The sequence below is a fragment of the Ovis canadensis genome, chromosome 13 (genome assembly GCF_042477335.2).
Source record: "Ovis canadensis isolate MfBH-ARS-UI-01 breed Bighorn chromosome 13, ARS-UI_OviCan_v2, whole genome shotgun sequence".
Taxonomy (NCBI): Eukaryota; Metazoa; Chordata; class Mammalia; order Artiodactyla; family Bovidae; genus Ovis; species Ovis canadensis.
This window is the reverse complement of record NC_091257.1, coordinates 18,377,693-18,391,789: the sequence shown is the minus strand read 5'-3', so window position 1 is coordinate 18,391,789 and position 14,097 is coordinate 18,377,693.

Genomic DNA, 14,097 nt, shown 5'->3' with positions numbered 1-14,097 from the left:
GTTGTGTCCTACTCTTTGTGACCCCATGAATCGCAGCACGCCAGGCCTCCCTGTCCATCACCAACTCCCGGAGTTCACTCAGACTTGCGTCCATTGAGTCAGTAATGCCATCCAGCCATCTCATCCTCTGTCATCCCCTTCTTCTCCTGCCCTCAATCCCTCCCAGCATCAAAATCTTTTCCAATGAGTCAACTCTTCGCATGAGGTGGCCAAAGTACTGGAGTTTCAGCTTTAGCATCATTCCTTCCAAAGAAATCCCAGGGTTGATTTCCTTCAGAATGGACTGGTTGGATCTCCTTGAAGTCCAAGGGACTCTCAAGAGTCTTCTCCAACACCACAGTTCAAAAGCATCAATTCTTCGGCTCTCAGCCTTCTTCACAGTCTAACTCTCACATCCATACAAGACCACAGGAAAAACCATAGCCTTGACTACACGGACCTTAGTCGGCAAAGTAATGTCTCTGCTTTTGAATATGCTATCTAGGTTGGTCATAACTTTTCTTCCAAAGAGTAAGCATCTTTTAATTTCATGGCTGCAGTCACCATCTGCAGTGATTTTGGAGCCCTAAAAAATAAAGTCTGACACTGTTTCCACTGTTTCCCCATCTATTTGCTGTGAAGTGATGAGACCGGATGCCATGATCTTCGTTTTCTGAATGTTGAGCTTTAAGCCAACTTTTTCACTCTCCTCTTTCACTTTCATCAAAAGGCTAATGAGTTCCTCTTCACTTTCTGCCATAAGGGTGGTGTCATCTGCATATCTGAGGTTATTGATATTCTTCCCAGCAATCTTGATTCTACCTTGTGTTTCTTCCAGTCCAGCATTTCTCATGATGTACTCTGCATAGAAGTTAAATAAGCAGGGTGACAATATACAGCCTTGACGTACTCCTTTTCCTATTTGGAACCAGTCTGTTGTTCCATGTCCAGTTCTAACTGTTGCTTCCTGACCTGCATACAGATTTCTCAAGAGGCAGGTCAGGTGGTCTGGTATTCCCATCTCTTGAAGAATTTTCCACAGTTTATTGTGATCCACACAGTCAAAGGCTTTGGCATAGTCAAGAAAGCAGAAATAGGTGTTTTCCTGGAACTCTCTTGCTTTTTCCATGATCCAGCAGATATTGGCAATTTGATCTCTGGTTCCTCTGCCTTTTCTAAAACCAGCTTGAACATCAGGGAGTTCATGGTTCACATATTACTGAAGCCTGGCTTGGAGAATTTTGAGCATTACTTTACTAGTGTATGAGATGAGTGCAATTGTTCGGTAGTTTGAGCATTCTTTGGCATTGCCTTTCTTTGGAATTGGAATGAAAACTGACCTTTTCCAGTCCTGTGGCCACTGCTGAGTTTTCCAAATTTGCTGGCATATTGAGTGCAGCACTTTCACAGCATCATCTTTCAGGATTTGAAACAGCTCAACTGGAATTCCATCACCTCCACTAGCTTTGTTCGTAGGGATGCTTTCTAACACCCACTTCACTTCACATTCCAGGATGTCTGGCTCTAGATTAGTGATCATCATGATTATCTGGATCGTGAAGATCTTTTTTGTACAGTTCTTCTGTGTATTCTTGCCACCTCTTCTTAATATCTTCTGCTTCTGTTAGCTCCATACCATTTCTGTGCTTTATCGAGCCCATCTTTGCATGAAATGTTCCCTTGGTATCTCTAATTTTCTTGAAGAGATCTCTAGTCTTTCCCATTCTGTTGTTTTCCTCTATTTCTTTGCATTGATCACTGAGGAAGGCTTTCTTATCTCTTCTTGCTATTCTTTGGAACTCTGCATTCAGATGCTTATATCTTTCCTTTTCTCCTTTGCTTTTTGCCTCTCTCCTTTTCACAGCTATTTGTAAGGCCTCCCGAGACAGCCATTTTGCTTTTTTGCATTTCTTCTCCATGGGGATGATCTTGATCCCTGTCTCCTCTACAATGTCACAAACCTCTGTCCATAGTTCATCAGGCACTCTATCTATCAGATCTAGGCCCTTAAATCTATTTCTCACTTCCACTGTATAATCATAAGGGATTTGATTTAGGTCATACCTGAATGGCCTAGCGGTTTTCCCTACTTTCTTCAGTTTAAGTCTGAATTTGGCAATAAGGAGTTCATGATCTGAGCCACAATCAGCTCCTGGTCTCGTTTTTGTTGACTGTGTAGAGCTTCTCCATCTTTGGCTGCAAAGAATATAATCAGTCTGATTCCAGTGTTGACCATCTGGTGATGTCCATGTGTAAAGTCTTCTCTTGTGTTGTTGGAAAAGGGTGTTTGCTATGACCAGTGCATTTTCTTGGCAAAATTCTATTAACCTTTGCCCTGCTTCATTCCGCATTCCAAGGCCAAATTTGCCTGTTACTCCAGGTGTTTCTTGACTTCCTACTTTTACATTCCAGTCCCCTAAAATGAAAAGGACATCTTTTTTGGGTGTTAGTTCTAAAACGTCTTGTAGGTCTTCATAAAACTGTTCAACTTCAGTTTCTTCAGCGTTACTGATTGGGGCATAGGTTTGAATACCTGTGAAATTGAATGGTTTGCTTTGGAAATGAAGAGAGATCATTCTGTCATTTCTGAGATTGCATCCAAGTACTGCATTTCAGACTCTCTTGTTGACCACGATGGCTACTCCATTTCTTCTGAGGGATTCCTGCCCACAGGAGTAGATTTAATGGTCATCTGAGTTAAATTTACCCATTCCAGTCCATTTTAGTTTGCTGATTTCTAGAATGTTGACGTTCACCCTTGCCATCTCTTGTTTGACCACTTCCAATTAGCCTTGATTCATGGACCTAACATTCCAGGTTCCTATGCAATATTGCTCTTTACAGCATCGGATCTTGCTTCTATCACCAGTCACATCCACAGCTGGGTATTGTTTTCTCTTTGGCTCCATCCCTTCATTTTTTCTGGAGTTATTTCTCCACTGATCTTCAGTAGCATATTGGGCACCTAATGACCTAGGTCAGTTTTCATTCCAATTACAAAGAAAGGCAATGCCAAAGAATGCTCAAACTACCAAACAATTGCACTCATCTCACATGCTAGTAAAGTAATGCTCAAAATTCTCCAAGCCAGGCTTCAGCAATATGTGAACCATGAACTCCCTGATGTTCAAGCTGGTTTTAGAAAAGGCAGAGGAACCAGAGATCAAATTGCCAACATCCGCTGGATCATGGAAAAAGCAAGAGAGTTCCAGGAAAACACCTATTTCTGCTTTCTTGACTATGCCAAAGCCTTTGACTATGTGGATCACAATAAACTGTGGAAAATTCTTCAAGAGATGGGAATACCAGACCACCTGACCTGCCTCTTGAGAAATCTGTATGCAGGTCAGGAAGCAACAGTTAGAACTGGACATGGAACAACAGACTGGTTCCAAATAGGAAAAGGAGTACGTCAAGGCTGTATATTGTCACCCTGCTTATTTAACTTCTATGCAGAGTACATCATGAGAAATGCTGGGCTGGAAGAAACACAAGCTGGAATCAAGATTGCTGGGAGAAATATCAATAACCTCAGATATGCAGATGACACCACCCTTATGGCAGAAAGTGGAGAGGATCTAAAAAGCCTCTTGATGAAAGTGAAAGAGGAGACCAAAAAATTGGCTTAAAGCTCAACATCAGAAAACAAAGATCATGATATCTGGTCCCATCACTTCATGGGAAATAGATGGGGAAACAGTGGAAACAGTGTCAGACTTTATTTTTTAGGGCTCCAAAATCACTGCAGATGGTGACTGCAGCCATGAAATTAAAAGATGCTTACTCCTTGGAAGAAAAGTTATGACCAACCTAGATAGCAAATTCAAAAGCAGAGACATTACTTTGCCAACTAAGGTCCGTGTAGTCAAGGCTATGGTTTTTCCTGTGGTCATGTATGGATGAGAGAGTTGGACTGTGAAGAAGGCTGAGTGCCGAAGAATTGATACTTTTGAACTGTGGTGTTGGAGAAGACTCTTGAGAGTCCCTTGGACTTCAAGGAGATCCAACCAGTCCATTCTGAAGGAGATCAACCCTGGGATTTCTTTGGAAGGAATGATGCTAAAGCTGAAGCTCCAGTACTTTGGCTACCTCATGCAAAGAGTTGACTCATTGGAAAAGACCCTGATGCTGGGAGGGATTGGGGACAGGAGAAGAAGGGCATGACCCAGGATGAGATGGCTGGATGGCATCACGGACTCGATGGACATGAGTCTGAGTGAACTCCGGGAGATGGTGATGGACAGGGAGGCCTGGCATGCTGCAATTTATGGGGTCACAAAGAGTCGGACATGACTGAGTGACTGAACTGAACTGAATGACCTGGGGAGTTCCTCTTTCGATATTCTATCATTTTGCCTTTTCATACTGTTCATGGGATTCTCAAGGCAAGAATACTGAAGTGGCTTGCCATTCCCTTCTCCAGTGGACCACATCTGTCAGACCTCTCCAGCATGACCTGCCCGTCTTGGATCACCCCGCAGGTATGACTTGGTTTCATTGAGTTAGACAAGGCTGTGGTCCTAATGTGGTTAGATTGACTAGTTTTCTGTGAGTATGGTTTCAGTGTGTCTGCCCTCTGATGCCCTCTTGCATACCTACCATCTTACTTGGGTTTCTCTTACCTTGGTCGTGGTGTATCTCCATGGCTGTTCCAGCAAAGCACAGCCACTGCTCCTTACCTTGGAGGAGGGGTATCTCCTTACCACCTCCGTTCCTTACCTTCAACGTGGGATAGCTCCTCTAGGCCCTCCTGTGCCCGCGCAGCCACCGCTCCTCCGGTTGCTCCTCTCGGCCACTGGCCCTGGCCTTGGGCTCAGGGTGGCTCCTCAGGGTCACCGCCCCGACCTTGGACATGGGGTGTTTCCTCCCGGCCGCCCCTGACCTCGGCCATGGGGTAGCTCCTCTTGGCCGCCGCCCCTGACCTCGGACGCGGGGTGTCTCCTCCCGGCTGCCACTGACCTCGGACGCAGGGTATCTCCTCTTGTATACACTATTTGTTTTTCTCTTTCTGATTTACTTCACTCTGTATAATAGGCTCTAGGCTCATCCACCTCATTTGAACTGACTCAAATTCATTCCTTTCTATGGCTAATACCATGACCTAGAGACTAACTCATTTTGAGTCTTCCCTAATGGCTCAGATGGTAAAATATTTGCCTGCATTGCAGGAGACCTGGGTTCGATCTCTGGATCAGGGAGATACCCTGCAGAAAGCAATGGCCACCCACTCCAGCGTTCTTACCTAGAGAATTCCACTGGCAGGCTACAGCCCATGGGATCACAAAGACTTGAACACAATTTAGCAACTAACATTTATGGCTGAGTAATATTCCAGTGTATATATGTACCACAGCTTCTTTACTCATTTATCTGTAAATGGACGTCTATGTTGCTTTCATGTCCTACCTGTTGCAAATAGTGCTACAATGAATATCAGGGTACACATGTCTTTTTCAATTTTGGAAACAATAATTTTTGATGCAGGAAAAATTACAGTTTACAAAGTTCAACTTACTCTCCTTGAAATGTGTTAATATTGGTTTCTGTTGTTTTTACTCAGTTATCTTGCTTCTCTAGATACTGAAAAATTCTAGTTTTGTATTTAACATTTTAACATTTAAAATATTTTTAATATTTTAAAAGAATTATCTTTACAAATTGTTTCTGATATTTGAACATACTTTCATTTTTCACATAATAGGAAAAAATTAAAATGCTTTACCTTTAAACAGTTTCTTTTTCAATGATTAAAGCAGAAATCAAAATGCTTAATGCTTTAGAGAAACATTACTGAAACTTCCGTGCACTCAACAATTTCCTGGGGATTTAATACAGATTCTACTGGTCTGAGGTGAGGACTAAGATTCTGCATTTCTAGCCAGCTCCCAGGTAATGCCATTGCTATTTGAAAGAACTTCTAGCTACTTTGAGCAGCAAGAATTTAATTCATTATGATAGATGCTGGGAAATAGAAATGATAATTTGGTGCTTAAATGCTGACCAAATATAATATTTTAGCTTTGTGCATTTTTTCTTCATTTTGGAAACAATTTCTGTCATATTTATTTTCTTCTTATAGATTACTCAAGTAATGTGTATTATAAAATATTCAGTTAATCTTAATTATGTTGAATAGATTCATAGTGTCTATCAAGTTTACTATATTCTTATACTTTTCTGTATATTATTTCTATCAAGTTTTTAGAGTTTGATATTAAAACTCCAACTATAAATATTAATTCATCCACTTAAAAAATTAATTGTAATATATAGTGGAACTATATGTAACTTTGTTCTATATTTTCCAAGTCTCCTATATGTGTTATACTTTCATAGTTTAAAAAATAAAAAAGAAATAGAAAAAAATCACTAATTGTAAAAATGGATAGAATAAAAGTAAAAAAAAAAAAAAAATGGCTGTCTGAGGAGGCCTTACAAACAGCTGTGAAAAGTGATAACCAAAGGAGAAAAGGAAAGATATACCCATTTGAATGCAGAATTCCAAAGAATAGCAAGGAGAGATAAGAAAGCCGTCCTCAGCAATCAATGCAAAGAAATAGAGGAAAACAATAGAATGGGAAAGAGGGTCAGACATGACTGAGCGACTTCAGTTTCACTTTTCACTTTCATGCATTGGAGAAGGAAATGGCAACCCGCTCCAGTGTTCTTGCCTGGAGAATCCCAGGGACAGAGGAGCCTCGTGGGCTGCCTATAGGGTCACACAGAGTCTATGGGGCCACACAGAGTCAGACACGACTGAAGTGACTTAGCAGCAGCAGAGATCCCTTCAAGAAAATTAGAGATACCAAGGGAACATTTCATGCAAAGATGGGCACAATAAAGGACAGAAATGGTATGGAAGCAGAAGAGATTAAGAAGAGGTGGCAAGAATACACAGAAGCCTGTACAGAAAAGATCATCATGACCCAGATAATCACAATGGTGTGATCATTCACCTAGAGTTAGATATCCTAGAATCTGAAGTCAAGTGGGCCTTAGGAAGCATCACTATGAACAAAGCTAGTGGAGGTGATGGAATTCCAGTTGAGCTATTTCAAATGCTGGAAGATGATGCTGTGAAAGTGCTGCACTCAATATGCCAGCAAATTTGGAAAACTCAGCAGTGGACACAGGCCTGGAAAAAGTTAGTTTTCACTCCAATCCCAAAGAAAGGCAATGCCAAAGAATGCTCAAACTACCACAAAATTGCACTCATCTCACATGCTAGTAATGCTCAAAATTCTCCAAGCCAGGCTTCAGCAATACGTGAACCATGAACTTCCAGGTGTTCAAACTGGTTTTAAAAAAGGCAAAGGAACCAGAGATCAAATGGCCAACATGCACTGGATCAACAAAAAAGCAAGAGAGTTCAAGAAAAGCATCTAGTTCTGCTTTATTGACTGACTATGCCAAAACCTTTGACTGTGTGGATCACAATAAACTGTGGAAAATTCTGAAAGAGATGGGAATACCAGACCCCCTGACCTGCCTCTTAAGAAACCTATATGCAGGTCAGGAAGCAACAGTTAGAACTGGGCTTGGAGCAGCAGTTTATTTCAGTTCAGTTGCTCAGTCATGTCCGACTCTTGCGACCCATGAACCACAGCAGGCCAGGCCTCCCTGTCCATCACTAACTCCCGGAGTCCACCCAAACCCATGTCCATTAAGTTGGTGATACCATCCAACCATCTCATCCTCTGTCGTCCCCTTCTCCTCCTCCCCTCAATCTTTCCAAGCATCAGGGTCTTTTCAAATGAATCAGCTCTTCACATCAGGTGGCCAAAGTATTGGAGTTTCAGCTTCAAAATCAGTCCTATTAATGAACACCCAGGACTGATCTCCTTTAGGATGAACTGGTTGGATCTCCTTGCAGTCCAACAGACTGCTTTCCTGGTCTGATGGAACACCAGACTGGTTCCAAATAGGAAAGGGAGTACATTGAGGCTGTATATTGTCACCTTGCTTATTTAACTTATATGGAGACTACATCATGAGAAATGGTGGTCTGGAAGAAGCACAAGCTGGAGTCAAGATTGCTGGGAGAAATATCAATAACCTCAGATATGCAGATGACTCCACCCTTATGGCAGAAAGTGAAGAGGAACTAAAAAGCCTCTTGGTGAAAGTAAAAGAGGAGAGTGAAAAAGTTGGCTTAAAGCTCAACATTCAGAAAACGAAGATCATGGCATCTGGTCCCATCACTTCATGGGAAATAGATGAGGAAACAGTGGAAACAGTGTCAGACTTTATTTTTGGGGGCTCCAAAATCACTGCAGATGGTGACTGCAGCCATGAAATTAAAAGACGCTTACTCCTTGGAAGGAAAGTTTAGACCAACCTCTGCATATTCAAAAGCAGAGACATTACTTTGCCAACAAAGGTCCATCTAGTCAAGGCTATAGTTTTTCCTGTGGTCATGTATGGATGTGAGAGTTGGACTATAAAGAAAGCTGAGAGCTGAACTGAGGCTTTTGAACTGTGGTGTTGGAGAAGACTCTTGAGAGTTTCTTGGACTGCAAGGAGATCCAACCAGTCCATCCTAAAGGAGATCAGTCCTGGGTGTTCATTGGAAGGGCTGATGTTGAAACTGAAACTCCAATACTTTGGCCACCTGATATGAAGAGCTGATTCATTTGAAATGACCCTGATGCTGGGAAAGATTGAGGGGAGGAGGAGAAGGGGACAATAGAGGATGAGATGGCTGGATGGCATCACTGACTCAATGGACATAGATTTGGTTGGACTCTGTGAGCTGGTGATGGACAGGGAGACCTGGCGTGCTGTGGTCCATGGGGTCACAAAGAGTCGGACATGACTGAGCAACTGAACTGAAAAGTAAAAAATTTCCGTATTCATTCTCCACTCTTTTTTTCCCTCCGTCTCTTTCCTCTGTGGATAATAAATTCTTTGGTATAATAAGCGTTTTTTAAGGTATAAATAAAAATAAAATGTGAGTAGTATAATGAGTACTTTGGTATTTATTGAGGACTTTTAATTGCATTTAGATACACACATATACATACAAACTTCTCTCATATAAAATATGAGAGAATCATATTATATGAAATTTTCTCCTGCTTGATTTTTAGAAAATTTATCAACCTCTAACTGACATCTCTCTGTGTCAGTATTCATTTGATTTTGTGACTATTACATTCTATTGATTGACGTTATTTCCATATTATTTATCTTTATACATTTAGACCTATTTTTCTTCCCTTAAATATTACTTTTTAATACACTTTAAGTTTTTGGGGGTGGAAAATATAATTTTGTTGCTGTTTTGGGTGAGATCTTTATATAGGTCATTGTTAGCACATTGAAATGTCTGTGCTTGTGTGTGTTTATTTTACTCTTAGACACCTTGCAAGTTTCTCATATCCCTGTTACATATTTTTATTTCATTATTTTGAATTTTAATGTAAAATCTTAGAATTTTTTCCAGTTTTTGCTAATATTTTTTTCTAAGATTCTTTAGATTATTTTGAATAATGGGGATTTGTGGAATTATTGCCTCATTTTTTGGGACACTCCTAACATTTTAGCATCAATATTTGCCATAGTTTCCCTGTAAGCATTATGTCAAATTTAGTTAGTCTCCTTTATCAAAGTCATAATTTTGAATTTTTAAAATTGGGAGTGAGTAATACATTCTATTGAATACTTTCCAATAATGATTAAGGTGTTTTGCTCTTTTATTCTTTAATCTAATGATTTAGCATAAATATACTTCTTATTGTTTTGTTATTGGTGGTTTTTAAATTTTTATTTTTGATAATAGCCATCCTAATGGAACTGGAAAAGGACTGCAATTTTAAGATGATCAGAGTAGGCTTTGGTGAGACAGTGGCATTTGAGACTTGACAAAGTTGAGGCAGATACTTGGGAGGCAAGCTTTCTAGGCAGAACTGTGGGTTCTGAGGCAGAAACCCACCTGGGGTGTCTGAGGAAGAGCAATGGGAAACCAGAATGGCTGTATCAGCCTGAGCAAGTGGGAGAGAGGAAGGGAGGAGGTAAGATGGGAGCCCTGGGGGTGTTTTGAACAGTCCTCTGTTCACGTCCTATTGTTACACTACTCCTGCATTCCTAAAATAGACCTTCCTCTATCACTTTGTGTTGTTAATATTGCAAGTTGTTGCTATAGTGAATTTGAAAATGTTTTATTCATTGTATTTGCATTGAGCTTAATGTCTACTTTATTATTGCTGCTTGTTAGGCATAATGTCAGTGGGTTTTATTTTCATGTTTTCTTTTTAATGTGATTGAATAGACTATAAATGCCAAAGAGATTACTTACTAATTAAATTTGGGATAAAAACACTCCATAAAACAAGCAAAGATTGCTGTCAAATTAGAGTCATGAGGGATGTAACAAGGGGTGATCTTTGACTATCTTCATGTTTTCTGATAACACTGGTTTGTTTACTCATGTCAGGGAACTGAGTGGTATGGAGTGTATGTGAAATGTGAAATGTGAAATGGACCTGTGTCTTCCCTGGACGTCTGGTGGCCTGTGGGGCCAAGGTCAGTGCCAAGGTCATGGCCAAGGGCAGGTGTATGCAGGCATCCAGGACCCCCGGAAGCCCCTGGAGGAAGAACCTCCATGCACAGGCATTGAAAGGCCTGCAGCGCTGCTTTGTCTCCATGGCCAAGAGCCTGAACGGAGGCCGATAGAAAGGAGGGAGCGCCACACTTCACATCCATCTGCTGCCCGAGGACCCGGAGCCCCTGGCCTGGTCCTGATGGCTCCAAGGCTCAGACATCTAAACCCACAAGAGCTCGTCCAGCTACAAGCCAGAGATGTGTTAGGGCAGAGCACAGGCAGAGGGGAATGTGTTTTCCAGCATTGCATCTTGTAAGGATTTGGGTTAGAATAAGGTACAGTGCACCAAAAGCAAAGGCCACTCTAAGGCCAGGGCCCACGTATGTGTGTGTGTGTATTTTTAGTAAAAGGAAATAAAGAATTGGATTAAATTTTTATCTGTAAAACCACTGAGAGTAATTCCTTCCTAGCCAATCCTCTGGGCTCTGTCCAGGCTTCTGTCCTCACTCCATTCAAGTCAAGTCGAGTTTTCATATGTTGTCATCTGGCTTTTCCAACAGAAAGCATTGGATGGAGAAAAGAGTAGCAAAACCATTTTCAGCTTAGAGTGGCTCCACCTTGGTAGTGGTTCAGAGTGATGACCAGTACAGTAGCATCACACACCCTGCAGTGTTTCCTGTGTTCATATAGGAAGAGCCGAGGGCTGATTATTTAATATAGTTTGGTGAGGCTTTTCATTTATAAACCAGAGCCATAAACTTAATGTTGGCTGCTTTCCCAATTAGTTCTTTAGTCATGGTAAAGGATTTTCATTAAGCGGATCTAATGCCATCTTGAAGTTTTTGTAAAGTTTAATAAGTAATTTCAGTTTCAAAGCTGAGTTAAACTGCCTCTAACACTTTACTATTCTTTCCACCTTGTTACCAGAAGGAGACTGTTAATGCTGTTTTTCTCTGTGTTTGGAAATTTTGCACTTTGCAAAATAACCTCAGCGCGTACAGTAAAGGCTATTGGTGCCCCAATCCACGTCCTTTCAGCAAACTCCCAGATTCACTGCAGCTGTAGCTCACACCGTCCACCCCCCACCCCCTCAATCATCCATACCTCTCCACTGGCATCTCTGCCTGGAGGCTTATTAGGCACTAAGGGAGCTTGCTCTGCCTGCATGCCAGCCAGCGCCATGGATTTAATGTTCCCAGTAGCAACCTTCACCCAATGAACTGGAGCTGGTGTAGAGACACCCCAGCTTCCCTGTCGCTCAGTGGGGCACACTTCTGCAAGACTGAGACACCGATAATAGGCTCACGCGCACACACTAACTGCCTTTCCTTCCCCATTTCAGTACCCCCTCCCTTGCTGCACTTCCTCCGTCACCTCCCAGATAAACTACTTGTAGCCACATCCTTGCCTCAGCGTCAGCTTTTAGAGCAACTCAAACTAAAACAGGTCAAAAGTAGGAAAAGCTGAGGGCTTTCCCTAAATCACACAGAACTCAAAGCACCTAAAGTAATTTATGCGAAGATAAAAAGATGAGTGGCAGATGGCATCACTCTGCCAGAGATGGGAAGTTAAAATAAATAGCAATCAAATACCAAAAACATGACTAGACAGAAAGAAAAACTCCCATCCAGATGTCAGTGTATTTGAAGCACAGAGAAAGTGGAATTTGGTCCTAGGCAAAGGCAACACCCCAATGCCCTGGCTTCTTCTGCATCCCAACTAATTTTCCTTTCTGACTTTCCTTTGTTCTGTGTGCCCCTTTCTCTGACTGTTGTTAGAGGGATGGGTATTTTCCTGTGTTCATTATTTCCAGAGCAGACCGATTTGCATTAGCCTTATGTATTTCTAAGCATTGGTGTCAGCAGCTTCTTGTGCCCCAGATCACATCCTTATGACCCGCATTTTTACAGCAACCAGCTTGGTGAAGGTGTCACTTGACAGCCTCTTGTACCAACCACAGCAACTGTCTCAGCCTTTCTGCCACGCAGCTTCTCTTTCACCATCTTTTAAGATGCTTTCTGGAAACCACTCAGTTGTTCTGAAGTGTGTACAATACTGAAAGTGCAAGGTCATGCACTACATTCTGGGGCAATTCTTGACCAATGGGAGAAGAAAGCTGATGGGTTATTTCTTACTTGTCCTTCTGCTAGACAAGCTTAAGGTGTATTGTTTTGAATAATTTACTAGAGCGCCCCCTGGAGGACTGAGCCACAATTGTCCAAGGTGGTGCTCGGCTTTGTAATACTTTGTTTTACCCTTTCCCAGCTCCCACTCCAATCCCTTAGGATGGAACTGCACAAAGTAAACTTTCTGCATACACGTCCTGTCCAGCTCAGCTTTCTGGGAAGCGTATTACTTCTTAGGTCCGCATTCTAGAATGACTTTCCTGTTTCTCCTTTTCCATTGTCTCCTCATACACCTTCCCAGCTCAATTGCTCTCTGACACCATCATGATCTCATCTTGGCTTCCAATGAACAAAGGTGTAAACATCTGAAAACCAGACTGTTACTCCTGATTCACTACTGGCAAGTAATTAACCATTTGTAAAGAAATGAAAAAACGTTTAGGACTTTTAACTTCTTCATCTTCTTGTTAGATTTTGAGAACTTTCCTTATTCCTCACTTGATGGTTCTTCTCTGTAAATTTCCACATTTCCTTGGGGTGTACAGTATTTATGTCAGTGGCTATAGATTTTGTGGGGTTTGTGGATTCAGACAAATGCATATTGCTATTCAGAGCTCTTGGATGGGCAACGTTGAGAATACAGAGCAGCTGAGATGCAATTGCTGAGATTAATCAAAGGATGAAATAGGATAAACTTTGCACATAGTAAGAGCAAGTAATATGCAGAATTCTGTAAGTGTGGCAAGTCAAGTATTGACAGGGTGTCATGGTGGAGAGAGAAATCATCGGGTCAAAGCTAGAAGAAAGCTGACTTAACAAAGTTCTTCACTCAGGAAATAAAAGGTGCTCCATGGTGGACTGCCAAGAGACCAGCAAAGCAATGGTCAATTTTGCAACAATGGCAAAAATTATTGTGGTTGGTTGGCAAAGGCATCATGAAGGAATATTTTTTCTGTTTAATAATTAGACATTTCTGGCAGCTCTAAATTTCAAGCTCCAAAAGCATTTCAACAAGTATTGGCACTATATTGTTGAACAGCATGTTTATCCTCTTCCAGGTTGAGCATTAGAGTTAAGAAGTCTATCTTTTCTGAGGTTACAATGTCATAATACATGACTTAATAAAGCACTATAACTCTCCATGCCTCTTGGATATTTTGGCTTGTTTATGAAAATTTCATTGTTAAGGATGTGTAAATGGCAGTTTGAATGACCTACAAAGAACAAGACATTAAAAGTAATGATTACACAATTTGTGCCATCCCTAATTAACTGTGTTTTATTTTCTAAGAGCTACAGATGTTACACTAATTATTACATTCTGTTCAAATATTATTTGTCACACAAAAAGATATTGGTTAGCTTGAAATATATAAGCAAATTCTATGTATTTCTTTAAATTAAAATACAGATATCAAGGTATATTATTCATTCTCTTGTGTAAGTTAA